General features: G+C 32.6%; 2 protein-coding genes and 1 long non-coding RNA gene across 5 annotated transcripts in view; 1 reads left to right on the top strand and 2 right to left on the bottom strand.

The window, feature by feature from the left end:
- thsd7aa (thrombospondin, type I, domain containing 7Aa) overlaps nucleotides 1-3,027 on the bottom strand; it is a 267,241-nt gene extending 264,214 nt beyond the window's left edge. For 2 of the 3 annotated variants that reach the window (XR_012394622.1, XR_012394621.1), the window contains exons 1-2: nucleotides 2,273-2,675; nucleotides 1,079-1,178 (exon numbers count right to left, since the gene is read on the bottom strand). The gene's annotated coding sequence lies outside the window, so the exon portion shown is untranslated. Of the gene's footprint in view, nucleotides 1-1,078; nucleotides 1,179-2,272; nucleotides 2,676-2,962 lie in introns of those variants that run through there. The other variant, XR_012394625.1, reaches the window with a different exon arrangement.
- Nucleotides 3,028-10,280: 7,253 nt separating this feature from the next.
- On the top strand, nucleotides 10,281-11,656 carry LOC141379158 (uncharacterized). The gene is made up of 4 exons (XR_012395187.1): nucleotides 10,281-11,064; nucleotides 11,186-11,250; nucleotides 11,359-11,405; nucleotides 11,527-11,656. It is a non-coding gene; the product is annotated as an uncharacterized lncRNA (long non-coding RNA).
- Nucleotides 11,657-12,708: 1,052 nt separating this feature from the next.
- Nucleotides 12,709-14,406, bottom strand: part of si:ch211-250g4.3 — a 58,971-nt gene continuing 57,273 nt past the window's right edge. Inside the window, exon 6 of the mRNA XM_680892.11 lies at nucleotides 12,709-14,386. The gene's annotated coding sequence lies outside the window, so the exon portion shown is untranslated. The remainder of the gene's footprint in view (nucleotides 14,387-14,406) is intronic.

Below are 14,406 nucleotides of genomic sequence, written 5' to 3'. Positions count from 1 at the left end.
ATGCATAAAGACATAGAGAAAGACATAGAGATATAAGTGCTGTTGTCAAGTAAGCTCCATATTCTGTAACAAATTCCATGGCAGTCAGAATACAACTTAAAAACCCTCTGAATTTAGTCTTACACCGATTACACCATCAGACAGCAATTGGGAGACCCATCATGTTAAATATGTGCATGTCAACCAGCAACCAGACATTTGCGTCAATGATGGCACTCATGCAGAAAACCAATTAGTGATAGCCCATGTTTTAACATTTGCATAATAAACAGGAACAATCCAACACCAAGCGCTGTCTGCCGGACACCAAGCTGTCCTGTGTTTTCCAGAGCGGGATATTTACACAGGAATGTGATGTTTGACAGCTCTTGGCAGTAAAGGGGAAGAAAGTGACCTTTGCTTGCAGTAAACATCTCATCACATGTGCTGGGCATGAAATATGACAGCTTTCCACAGCACCGGGAACAAACGCTAAGGAATAATTGCAGATTTATTCGAAATGCTGGGTGTTTATGTGTACACATCTAGCATATGAACCTCCTTCCTCCTTGCATTTTAGATTCATTACACTAAATTACATTATCCACTGACCTGCATGAAGGAGCATAACCGTCTTGCACTTGGGGTTTAGTGGCCATATATCTTCCTCTATAGCTTTCCCTGATCCTACGGCACATCCGAATGTGGCTCAGCCAGCAGGGGGGAGGCTCTACATGAGAGACTGTGCCCTGGGGCAGAAGACCCTGACTGAAGTCTGCTAATGAGCCTCTTCTACACAGCTGAGTCACTCCATTCATTAAGACAAAACTGGCGCTGCACGACCTACTGTCTCCATTCCACTTTTAATGATGCTAATAAAAAATGATAACATATTTTGCATTCAGTTTCCATGTCAATTTTCAGTTTGTTTTACTTCTGCTTTATAGAAATAAATATCAAATCTGCAGAAACATATTAAGCAGCTTTCTGTCGCATTGCTTATAATGGCATCAATGTGATTCAAAGACACTGTATAATCACGACAACATTATTTTACAATATTTGGTTATAGGTAAAAAAAAAAAAAAAAGTATGATACCTTTGCTCAGTACTGGGTTGCAGCTGAAAGGGCATCCGCTGAGTAAAACGTACGTTGAAATGGTTGGCGGTTCATTTCGCTGTGGCGACCCCTGATTAAGCTGAAGGAAAATAAATGATTGAATGAACATCCTGGTACCATCTATGCTTTTAATGGTGACATTTAGATGAACTTGTAAATATGTGCTGTGCTCTTTCCTTTTATATATATATACACACACAACTGTACATTCAACAGCATATATATGCATATATTCATATTATATAGTGATTTAAGCAAAAGTTAGCAAATATAACACATTATACCCTTTTTCTCCCCCTTAAAGTAGAGATAATGAAACCAGCACAACACTTCTGGCCCATCAATATTTATGGCTTCTCAGCTCTTTTGGCTCAGTGTCAGTTACTTTCATGTTATCGCTTTTTTTTCAGCATTACAACAGGAAAGGGAATTAAACATTTACTGCCAATTAGAAAGACATGCCTTTGAGCATAACAAAAATTGAGATAATTAATGCGGCTTTGTTGTGGTTTTCTATAAAAGGTTATCATTAAATGTTAGCTCATGCAAGAAAAAAATAGCAAACTGAGGTCAGGGTTTAAGCAAACGCAGAAACAAAACATCAGTTAATTATCTTAATAAGTGACTACATACTGTAGCACAATACTGCAAGTGCTAAGATCTGGATTTCTTCATATTTAATAGGATTTAAGAAGGAAATGAATGATCTGATGTAGAGAGTTATCCTCTGACGCCATCTTGTGTTCGGATGGTAACTTTCTAAAGACATTGAAAACACTCACATTTCCTTAAAAATGTTTGCTGGAGACAAAAAAGATTAATAAAAGTACCAAATAAATAAATAAAACAACAGTACGCAATTATGTAAGTGCTGTTAAGCGTTCTAATAAAAATATGCATCCAGAGTTTTGTTTGTTTACACTGGTATTTACTGCCATTTGACATCATTTAATATTCCACTTCTGATATTATATGGATTGTATTGTAAAATGTAATCTTCCATAAATTAACAACTAGCTCTGTAAGTTAGTTAACCTGCAGATTCAAAGCATGAGCTAGCCTAGCCTACAGAAAGACGACAACAAACCTGCATGTGACACATAGCGCTAAAAAAGGGAATTGTGTGAGATTGAAAAAAAATGTTATTAAATTACTGACTACAGTTTTGTTTACCTTATTCTTGTTTCCAAATACGCTTTTAATCGCTCCGGAACGAACCAGGGAAAGTTGCTGAACGATTACTCGATTCGCTACGATCGATTCAATCCGATTCTGGAATGAATCTTTAATCATTTAAACAGTTTAAAAGAAAATGTAATATATGACACGAACAGTCTAAATAAAGGCCGCTTTACGTTTAACTAACATATAGTTGTGTCGTATCAGTGTTTTGCCTCTTTGTGATTCACTTTAAAGAAAATAAATGTCACGTGACTGACAACATTGTTGATTCTTGAATTTTCTGCGTTGCCATGGAATAGAATGTTTACTGTAACTGGTTCAGAATCAGTTCTGTGTTGCTATGGAATGGAATGTTTACTGTTACTGGTTCGGAATCGGTGTTTGACCGTCGCGAACATTCATAAAGTTAAAATCTGTAAAAAATGAAGAAATATAACTGCAACAACAACTAAAATCAATAGTTCAAATTTTTTCTTGAAACATTCAGTTTTTCGGCCTAAAACGAATCTCTAAAACATGTTTACTGTCGTTTTCATCGTTGTTACTGTGCTCCAACAACGGCATCGAGTGACAAATTACAGTAAGAACATTTCCATTTACTAAATCCTGACTGTTTAACGTTAGTATGTTAATATTAATTCAAATCTGTGTTATTAACTTGTGTTACATTGCAAAACTTACTATTCCTTAACGGTGTTGTGGTACTTTGCATGACTTATCCATTTGATTTGGGTATCCAGGTCCTTAACCATCCGTTCATTTTATTATTCCTTTTATGGTAAGCATGATAAATAATAAAAAAAAAAAAAAAATTGACAAAATTGACAAGTGAAATTTTTTTAAAAACTTGGAATATTTTATTCTAAAAATTACTGCAATTCTGAACATCTTCTTTGTTTCTGTCTTTCCAAGTTACTGTGGCAGCCTACATGACATGTTGAGCTGCACAATTGCAGAAATGGTAAGACTTGTTACATGGCAATATTAAAACTTAAGTAAACGTATGTGACACTACACGACCTGCTCCAGTGATGCAATAAGATGACAAACATGGTAAGATCTTAATAACAACATCAGACACTTATATAAAGTTGTGGTAAAGTTCAGTATATGTTTGTGTTATTTATAAATTCAATTAATTTATTTTTTGCTTTTAATTTGTTTTTATAATGTGACAATCTGAAAATTACATAAATAAAAAAAAAACATTTTATTCTACAAATCTATATTTCTGAATATTTTCTTTGTTTTTGTCTTTTTCTTTGCATGAATCTTTCAATTTACTTGACATGGTTTGAGCTGATACGGTGGCAAACATGGTAAGATCTTAGCCTCAGTAACCTATAAATGTCTTGTATTAATATTTTAATATGAAAAATTTACAGTATTTCTGAACACTGTCTTCGTTTTTGTCTTTGTGTGAGTCTTTCCAGCTACAGTACATGACATGTTGAGCTGCTATAATAGTAAACATGGTAAGACTTATTACATGACAACATCAGAAACTAATGTTGACTTGTGTAACATTTCTGAACTATTTCTGTTTTTTTCTTTGCATGAGTCTTTCTATCTACTTGACATGGTTTGAGCTGATACGATGGCAAACATGGTAAGATCTTAGCATCAGAAACCTATAAATGTGTTGTATTAATATTTTAATATGAAAAATTTACAGTATTTCTGAACACTGTCTTCGTTTTTGTCTTTGTGTGAGTCTTTCCAGCTACAGTACATGACATGTTGAGCTGCTATAATAGTAAACATGGTAAGACTTATTACATGACAACATCAGAAACTAATGTTGACTTGTGTAACATTTCTGAACTATTTCTGTTTTTTTCTTTGCATGAGTCTTTCTATCAACATGACATGGTTTGAGCCGATACAATGGCAAACATGGTAAGATCATAGCATCAGAATTCTACAGTTTAAATGTGCTGTATTAAGTTTTACTTTTGGAAAATTCACAGTATTGCTGAAAATGTTCTTTGTTTCTGTCTTTGTTTGAGTCTTTCCAAGAACAGTACATGACATGGTTTGAGCATCCACAATGGTTAACACGGTAAGACGTATTACATGACAACATCAGAAACCTAAATAAACTTGTGTTAAATGCGTGAATATTTTATTAAAATAATGATGATAATAATCATAATAATTAATTCACTACATTACTGATTATTGTCTTTGTTTTTATTATTGCTTCTTTCCATCTACATGACGTGGTCCAATGATCCAATAAGATGGCAAACATGGTAAGATCTTAATAACAACATCAGAAACTTCAGAAACATCAGCATAGTTTTGTATTATTTAAAAATTCACTTAATTTCTTAATTTCCTTTAGTTTGTTTTTGTAATGTGACGGTCTCTGAGAATTGTATAAATGTAAAATCTATATACAAATCTATATTTCTGAATATTTTCACCTCTTCTGTGTTTTTGTGAGTTTTTCCAACGACACATGTACACAAGTACATGACATGTTGAGCTGCCACCATGGAAAACAAGGTAAGACTTAATACATGACAAGATTAGAACATATGTAGACCTATGTCAAATTTCTGAACAATTTCTGTTTTTATTTTCTTTGCATGAATCTTTCCATTTACATGACATGGTTTGAGCTGATAAGATGGCAAACATGGTAAGATCTTAGCCTCAGAAACCTTTAAATGTCTTGTATTAATATTTTAATATGAAAAATTTACAGTATTTCTGAACACTGTCTTCGTTTTTGTCTTTGTGTGAGTCTTTCCAGCTACAGTACATGACATGTTGAGCTGCTATAATAGTAAACATGGTAAGACTTATTACATGACAACATCAGAAACTAATGTTGACTTGTGTAACATTTCTGAACTATTTCTGATTTTTTCTTTGCATGAGTCTTTCTATCAACATGACATGGTTTGAGCCGATACAATGGCAAACATGGTAAGATCATAGCATCAGAATTCTACAGTTTAAATGTGCTGTATTAAGTTTTACTTTTGGAAAATTCACAGTATTTCTGAAAATGTTCTTTGTTTCTGTCTTTGTTTGAGTCTTTCCAAGAACAGTACATGACATGGTTTGAGCATCCACATTGGCTAACACGGTAAGACGTATTACATGACAACATCAGAAACCTAAATAAACTTGTGTTAAATGCGTGAATATTTTATTAAAATAATGATGATAATAATCATAATAATTAATTCACTACATTACTGATTATTGTCTTTGTTTTTATTATTGCTTCTTTCCATCTACATGACGTGGTCCAATGATCCAATAAGATGGCAAACATGGTAAGATCTTAATAACAACATCAGAAACTTCAGAAACATCAGCATAGTTTTGTATTATTTAAAAATTCACTTAATTTCTTAATTTCCTTTAGTTTGTTTTTGTAATGTGACGGTCTCTGAGAATTGTATAAATGTAAAATCTATATACAAATCTATATTTCTGAATATTTTCACCTCTTCTGTGTTTTTGTGAGTTTTTCCAACGACACATGTACACAAGTACATGACATGTTGAGCTGCCACCATGGCAAACAAGGTAAGACTTAATACATGACAACATTAGAACATATGTAAACCTATGTCAAATTTCTGAACAATTTCTGTTTTTATTTTCTTTGCATGAATCTTTCCATTTACATGACATTGTTTGAGCTGATACAATGGCAAACATGGTAAGATCTTAGCCTCAGAAACCTATAAATTTCTTGTATTAATATTTTAATATGAAAAATTTACAGTATTTCTGAACACTGTCTTCGTTTTTGTCTTTGATTGAGTCTTTCCAGCTACAGTACATGACATGTTGAGCTGCTATTAAACATGGTAAGACTTATTACATGACAACATCAGAAACTAATGTTGACTTGTGTAACATTTCTGAACTATTTCTGATTTTTTCTTTGCATGAGTCTTTCTATCAACATGACATGGTTTGAGCCGATACAATGGCAAACATGGTAAGATCATGACATCCGAATTCTACAGTTTAAATGTGCTGTATTAAGTTTTACTTATGGAAAATTCACAGTATTGCTGAAAATGTTCTTTGTTTCTGTCTTTGTTTGAGTCTTTCCAAGAACAGTACATGACATGGTTTGAGCATCCACAATGGCTAACACGGTAGGACGTATTACATGACAACATCAGAAACCTAAATAAACTTGTGTTACGTGCATGAATATTTTATTAAAATAATGATGATAATAATCATAATAATAAATTCACTACATCCCTGATTATTTTCTTTGTTTCTATTGTTGCTTCTTTCCATCTATATGACGTGGTCCAATGATCCAATAAGATTGCAAACATGGTAAGATCTTAATAACAACATCAGAAACTTCAGAAACATCAGCATAGTTTTGTATTATTTAAAAATTCACTTAATTTCTTAATTCCCTTTAGTTTGTTTCTGTAATGTGACGGTCTCTGAGAATTGTATAAATGTTAAATCTATATACAAATCTATATTTCTGAATATTTTCTCCTCTTCTGTGTTTTTGTGAGTTTTTTCAACGACACATGTACACAAGTACATGACATGTTGAGCTGCCACCATGGCAAACAAGGTAAGACTTAATACATGACAACATTAGAACATATGTAATCCTATGTCAATTTTCTGAACAATTTCTGTTTTTATTTTCTTTGCATGAATCTTTCAATTTGCATGACATGGTTTGAGCTGATACGGTGGCATACATGGTAAGATCTTAGCCTCAGTAACCTATAAATGTCTTGTATTAATATTTTAATATGAAAAATTCACAGTATTTCTGAACACTGTCTTCGTTTTTGTCTTTGTGTGAGTATTTCCAGCTACAGTACATGACATGTTGAGCTGCTATAATAGTAAACATGGTAAGACTTATTACATGACAACATCAGAAACTGATGTTGACTTGTGTAACATTTCTGAACTATTTCTGTTTTTTTTCTTTGCATGAGTCTTTCTATCAACATGACATGGTTTGAGCCGATATAATGGCAAACATGGTAAGATCATAGCATCAGAATTCTACAGTTTAAATGTGCTGTATTAAGTTTTACTTATGGAAAATTCACAGTATTTCTGAAAATGTTCTTTGTTTCTGTCTTTGTTTGAGTCTTTCCAAGAACAGTACATGACATGGTTTGAGCATCCACAATGGCTAACACGGTAAGACGTATTACATGACAATATCAGAAACCTAAATAAACTTGTGTTAAATGCATGAATATTTTATTAAAATAATGATGATAATAATCATAATAATAAATTCACTACATTACTGATTATTGTCTTTGTTTCTATTATTGCTTCTTTCCATCTACATGACGTGGTCCAATGATCCAATAAGATTGCAAACATGGTAAGATCTTAATAACAACATCAGAAACTTCAGAAACATCAGCATACTTTTGTATTATTTAAAAATTCACTTAATTTCTTAATTTCCTTTAGTTTGTTTCTGTAATGTGACGGTCTCTGAGAATTGTATAAATGTAAAATCTATATACAAATCTATATTTCTGAATATTTTCTCCTCTTCTGTGTTTTTGTGAGTTTTTCCAACGAGACATGTACACAAGTACATGACATGTTGAGCTGCCACCATGGCAAACAAGGTAAGACTTAATACATGACAACATTAGAACATATTTAAACCTATGTCAAATTTCTGAACAATTTCTGTTTTTATTTTCTTTGCATGAATCTTTCAATTTACTTGACATGGTTTGAGCTGATACGGTGGCAAACATGGTAAGATCTTAGCCTCAGTAACCTATAAATGTCTTGTATTAATATTTTAATATGAAAAATGTACAGTATTTCTGAACACTGTCTTCGTTTTTGTCTTTGTGTGAGTCTTTCCAGCTACAGTACATGACATGTTGAGCTGCTATAATAGTAAACATGGTAAGACTTATTACATGACAACATCAGAAACTAATGTTGACTTGTGTAACATTTCTGAACTATTTCTGATTTTTTCTTTGCATGAGTCTTTCTATCAACATGACATGGTTTGAGCCGATACAATGGCAAACATGGTAAGATCAAAGCATCAGAATTCTACAGTTTAAATGTGCTGTATTAAGTTTTACTTTTGGAAAATTCACAGTATTGCTGAAAATGTTCTTTGTTTCTGTCTTTGTTTGAGTCTTTCCAAGAACAGTACATGACATGGTTTGAGCATCCACAATAGCTAACACGGTAAGACGTATTACATGACAACATCAGAAACCTAAATAAACTTGTGTTACGTGCATGAATATTTTATTAAAATAATGATGATAATAATCATAATAATAAATTCACTACATCCCTGATTATTTTCTTTGTTTCTATTGTTGCTTCTTTCCATCTACATGACGTGGTCCAATGATCCAATAAGATTGCAAACATGGTAAGATCTTAATAACAACATCAGAAACTTCAGAAACATCAGCATAGTTTTGTATTATTTAAAAATTCACTTAATTTCTTAATTTCTTTTAGTTTGTTTCTGTAATGTGACGGTCTCTGAGAATTGTATAAATGTAAAATCTATATACAAATCTATATTTCTGAATATTTTCTCCTCTTCTGTGTTTTTGTGAGTTTTTCCAACGACACATGTACACAAGTACATGACATGTTGAGCTGCCACCATGGAAAACAAGGTAAGACTTAATACATGACAAGATTAGAACATATGTAGACCTATGTCAAATTTCTGAACAATTTCTGTTTTTATTTTCTTTGCATGAATCTTTCCATTTACATGACATGGTTTGAGCTGATAAGATGGCAAACATGGTAAGATCTTAACATCAAGAACCTATAAATGTGTTGTATTAATATTTTATTATAGAAAATTTTATGTATTTCTGAACATTTTCTTCTTTTCTGTCTTTGTGTGAGTCTTTCCAAGAACAGTAATTGACAAGGCTTGAGCATCCACAATGGTTAGCACGGTAAGACATATTACATGTCAACAACAGAAAACTATATAGACTTGTGGTAAGGTTCTATGAGAATATTTTATTTAAAAAATAAAAATAAATTTACTACGTCACTGATTTTTATCTTTGTTTCTGTTATTGCATGAGTCTTTCCAACTACATGATGTGGTCTAATGATCTAATAAGATGGCAAACATGGTAAGATCTTAATAAAAACATCAGACACTTATATAAACGTGTGGTAAAGTTCAGCAAATGTTTGTGTTATTTAGAAATTCACTTAATCTCTTAGTTTCTTTTAGTTTGTTTCTAAAATGTGATGATCTCTGAAAATTGTATAACCGTAAAACATATTATATTCTACAAATCTATATTTCTGAACATTTTCTTTGTTTCTGTCTTTGTGTGAGTCTTTCCAACTACAGTACATGACATAGTGAGCTGCCACAATATCAAACATGGTAAGACTTATTACATAACAACATCAAAACATGTTAACTAATGTAACATTTCTGAAAATTTTCTGTTTCTTTTTTTGCATGAGTCTTTCTTACTACATGACATGGTTTGAAACTCCACAATTGCTAACATGGTAAGACATATTACGTGACAACATCAGAAACATATATAAACTTGTGGTACAGTGCTGCGTGAATATTTAATTTTAAAAAATCACTGTTTCTGAGTGTTTTCTTTGTTTCTGGTATTGCATGAATCTTTCCAACTACATGACATGGTTTGAGCCGATACAATGGAAAGCGTGGTAAGATCTTATATCAGAAACCTATAAATGTGCTGTATTAATATTTAATTATGGAAAATTCACAGCATTTCTGAACATTTTCTTTGTTTTTTGTCTTTGTGTGAGTCTTTCCAGCTACAGTACATAACATGATTTGAGCATCCCCAATGGCTAACATGGTAAGACATATTACATGACAACAACAGAAACAAATATAGACTCATAGTAAAGTGCTGTGTTAGTATTTTATTAAAATAATCATAATAATAAATTCACTACATCACTGATTGTTTTGTTCTTGTTTTTGTTATTTGAGTCTTTCTATCTACTTGACATGGGCCAATGATCCAATAAGATGGCAAACATGGTAAGATCTTAATAACAACATCAGACACTTATATAAACGTGTGGTAAAGTTCAGCAAATGTTTGTGTTATTTAGAAATTCACTTAATCTCTTAGTTTCTTTTAGTTTGATTTTGTAATGTGACAATCTCTGAAATAATAACTCATAAACGTAAAACACATTTTATTCTACACATCTATATTTCTGAATATTTTCTTTGTTTCTGTCTTTGTGTGAGTCTTTCCAACTACAGTACATGACATGCTGAGCTGCCACAATGGCAAACATGGTAAGACTTATTATGTACTTATCTTAGATCAGAAATTTATTTCAACTTCTGTCAAATTTCTGAACATCTTCTATTTCTTTTTTTGCATGAGTCTTTCCTTCTACATGATGTGGTTTGAGCTGACACAATGGCAAACATAGTAAGATCTTAGCAATATCTAAACCCTACGTAAATTAACTCGTAGATAATTTATGCATGAATGTTTTAATCTATAAAAAGCTGAAATATTTCTGTGTTTCTCCCTTTGCATGAGTCTTTTCAACTACAGCTCTTGACATGGTGTACAAATACAATAGTAAACACGGTAAGATCACATCAACATCAGAAACCTATATAAAATTGTGGTGAAATGCTGCATGAATACTTTATTTATACCAATCACTATATTTCTGAACATTTTCTTCTTTGTTTATTTCTCTGCACGAGTCTTTCCAACTACAAGACAAGGCGGCACAAAGGAAACATGGTAAGATCACAACAACATCAGAAATATATATAAACTATTGTTTAAGTGTTCTTTACTGTTTAATTCTAAAAAAATACTATATATTTCTGAAAATGTGTTTCTGTTTTTGTCTTTGTTTGAGATTTTCAACTCACAGTACACTACATGGCATGGTTTGAGCCACTACAATGAAACAGGGTAAACATGGTAAGATATTAAATGACAACATCAGTAACCTATATAAACATGTGGTAAATCTATGAATGGAAAGCACTAACTTCCGGAATAATTTCTTTGTTTTTATCTTTGTCTGAGTCTTTTCTATCTAAATGACATGCTTTGAGCCACCAGTTTCAAACATGGTAAGAACGATTATGTAACAACATTAGAAACATACATAGTCTTGTTGTAAAATGCTGCATGTATATTGTCATCTAAAACTTATTTATCTGAATGGTTTCTTTGTTTCTGTCTTTGCATGAGTCTTTCCAACTACATGACGTGGAGCCACAATGGAAAATGTGGTTAGAAAGATCACATCAACATCAGCAAGCAATGGGAACCTTAAGCTCTGTGTCAATATTTTATTCTGAATAAAGCATTATATTTCTGTACATTGTCTCCTTCGTTTCTTACTTTCCAACTACATGACATGGTTTAATGCATATAATTAATTCATGTTTACATTTACAGAATATTTAACTACATTTTTAACTGCATGACCTTTGAGTTGTCACACTGGCAAAAACAATAGCATGTGACAACACAAAAAAGTTACTGGTGATTCATTTATTCTTGAATAAGGTTTGTGGGGTCATGGAAAAGATTTTGGGTGTTTTAGTTAACTAATTTTAATTTATAAAACTCTGAATATTTTGTGTATATGTAATTCAAAGACTATTGTAAAAGTGAAGAATGACTTATTAATTTTCCAAGTACATGCAACACAAGGGTAAACTTGAAGGAATCATGCATCAGCTTTATATATGCTGTCTCTTTCTTTCTCTTCATGATTCTAACTATTCTGTGATATTATAAGTGATCACCGTGGAAAATATGGCAAAGAAGACCAGGTGGCATCAAAAACCTGCAATCTCTTACACAAAAACTTCACATTCAGTGACGTTGAAAATGTTCTAAAAGTTTGTTTTATAAATATTTCACATTTTTTCTTTTACTTTAAAATCTAGAGTGATCAAACAAACATTTTTGTTGTGGTTTGCAGAGGCTGAGGGTTCATATCAACACAAGAAGACAGAAGGACATTTAAATAAAGGTGATAGGATGTGATTAAAAATTATATATTTTCTTTTATTGATTGATTGCTGGGTTGAAGTATATTTAACTCCATGCCATCTTGTTCAAAGCGATGGCTTTGTGGAACAGGTCAAGCTCCATTTGCATGTCATTTTTGAGTTTTCTTTTTTCATCAATAGCAAGTATTATTTGCATTGTAAGACCGTATTTCTATATTTTACATCACACTTAATGTTATTACTATTAAAATGACACCCTAATGTGATGATCCTTATTTGACATCGGCAGCATGTAACTACATGTCATTACAGCTTAATTAATATTAGATTAAGTTTAGGATAGAATAAGTTAGTTTGATCTGCATTACTGTATGTCTTATAAGATTAGAATGCACAAAACACCCAAAACTGCTGAATTCAGATTCATGTTTATTTTGACCAAAATAATACATGGCATATAATATACTGTTTGTATGAGACAAATCCAAGCCAGTACACTGAAAATAATATATTAAGCGTGTATCTGTGTACACTCTGAGAAACACTTACTAAATTACAATAGAATTGTTTTGGAACAGATGAGTGTTTGATCCTCTTAATGGACACACTGATGGTGTTTTTATCTAAAAATCCATTACCTCATTGTTTAACTGAGTTCAAATTCACAAAGCTGTCCTTTTGTCCATACGGTAATTAAATGGCCTCTGTAATTACCCTGCCAGTGTAGTTCACTGAAGACTTTTGCCTGCTGTGAATCCTTGTGAAATTCATCACCGACAGCAGCTTTGTATTCGTAATGCAGGGCACATCTGCAACACTCCTGTAATGCACAGCTGCAAGACTGTGGATGCAACAAAGACGATCCCAAGCACTCATGTCAGTGCAGTCATCAGATAAGGATGTTCATGCTCACATTCATCTGTGCTCTTCTCAGTCCTCAAAGGAATGTGCATGTACTATTCAACATTACAGGTGAGCTTTGCTTTTTCACTAATAGTTGTGCTGATGTTTCCAGAGTTGTTATTTGAGAGAGCACAACACTTTAGCACCATTTTTTCATGGGAAATCATAAAAGATCATAAGATCCTTCGAGGGTATCACAGATACAATGAACGAAACAGCATATGTACACAAGCACACAAATACTGCATATATTATGCTAATGAGTTAATTAAAACAAGTGTACTGTTCGTGGATCAAAAGGGAAATGTCTGCATCGAATTAAATAAAAAAAAGTTACATAAAGAACATAGAAAACTTTTTAAATGAAAAGAAAATGTCTACTGTAAAGTTTCAAATCACTTTTGTGAAAATAAAATGAGCACACCATGTATATTTATGCAAAAAAAACATTTATTGTGTATTTTGAGTTGCACTTATTAAATATGTTAAAGTATAAGTGGTCATAATTATTTGATAATTTAAAATATTAAACATTTATTGACAATAATTAGATAAATAAAACAGTGACAACAAAAAAAGAAGTTAAAAAAAAGAAGCATGTAATTAAATATTTTTTTTGTTGAAAACAACTGAAAAGATTGTTTGGTATAAAAATGACATTTTAGCTTGTGTCTTCTTGTAAATCAAGGTAAAAAAAAAAGTATTATTGTATATTGTTTGATACTATGAGCCAGCAGCTAGCTCTCTGCAACACTCACATGGTTGCCCACTGAAGCTAAGCACCTGGATGGGAGACCACATGGGAAAGCTAGGTTGTTGTCGGAAGTGGTGTTAGTGAGGCCAGCAAGGGTGCTCAACCTGCGGTCTGTGTGAGTCCTATACTGCCCCAGTATAGTGACGGGGACTCTATACTGTTCCGTGAGCGCTGTTTTTCGGATGAGACATTAAACCAAGGTCCCGACTCTCTGTGGGCCTAGGATCCCAGGATGTCCTTCCAAAAAGAATAGGGGTTTAAGCCTGGCATTCAGGTCAAATTTGCCCACTGGCCTCTGTCCATCATGGCCTCCTAACCATCCCCATATGATAATTGGCTTCATCACTCTGTGTGTGGTCTGCTGCAATATGGCTGCCAACGCGTCATCCAGGTGGATGCTGCACACTGCTGGTGTATGAGGAGATTGCCCCTAAAAATGTTTAAAGTGCT

This window comes from Danio rerio, chromosome 19, assembly GCF_049306965.1.
Source record: "Danio rerio strain Tuebingen ecotype United States chromosome 19, GRCz12tu, whole genome shotgun sequence".
Taxonomy (NCBI): Eukaryota; Metazoa; Chordata; class Actinopteri; order Cypriniformes; family Danionidae; genus Danio; species Danio rerio.
The sequence above is the reverse complement of the archived record's forward strand: the minus strand, read 5'-3'. Positions and strand labels throughout refer to the sequence as shown.